The sequence below is a fragment of the Limulus polyphemus genome, unplaced genomic scaffold (genome assembly GCF_000517525.1).
Source record: "Limulus polyphemus unplaced genomic scaffold, Limulus_polyphemus-2.1.2 Scaffold70, whole genome shotgun sequence".
NCBI lineage: Eukaryota > Metazoa > Arthropoda > Merostomata > Xiphosura > Limulidae > Limulus > Limulus polyphemus.
In genome coordinates, this window is record NW_013665680.1 from 1,274,433 (window position 1) to 1,275,110 (window position 678).

The 678-nt window shown below is 29.8% G+C and overlaps 1 pseudogene; it reads left to right on the forward strand.

The window, feature by feature from the left end:
• Positions 1–678, forward strand: part of LOC106465784 — a 154,667-nt pseudogene that overhangs the window by 136,736 nt on the left and 17,253 nt on the right.

Below are 678 nucleotides of genomic sequence, written 5' to 3' on the forward strand. Positions count from 1 at the left end.
TCTGTCTTCAAAATAAAGGTGCGTCTTATACACCGGTGCGTCTTATATTCCGAAAAATACGGTAATATTATTTAAGAATTATTCAAAATATATAAAATTTAATTACCTATATCACCAGTTTGATGATAAAGCTGATATTAGAACACGGATATGCTTAATTTTCGAATATCAAACTTTGTCTCTGAGTTTTATTCTTCTACGTTGATCTCTCTATGAAACTTATAAATGCGTTTTCATACATTTTCTATGTAACTATATCACATACGGTATGCATGATTTATCATGACTTTATTATATGTCAAACTTATAACGTCGTCATTTTGGGTGAACATGATTGTCAAGGATTTTCTTTGACAGTTTTTGAGGTGTTGTTTCTTGCTAAAGTAACCACATTCATTGAATTCCTATAAATATTTTTATGCTTTGTAACAAACATTTAAATGTTTAGAATAATAATATTAATTTCATTTTTTTCTACATTGCCTAGGAACTTTATCATCAATCGTATGCGAAGGTTGGCGTGATGTTTGCCTCAATTCCCAATTATCATGAGTTCTATATGGAACTGAATGCTAACAACCAAGGTGTAGAATGTCTACGACTTCTCAATGAAATTATTGTTGACTTTGACGAGGTAAACAGTTTTTTTTTTTGTGACTTTAAATATCATAGCTTTGG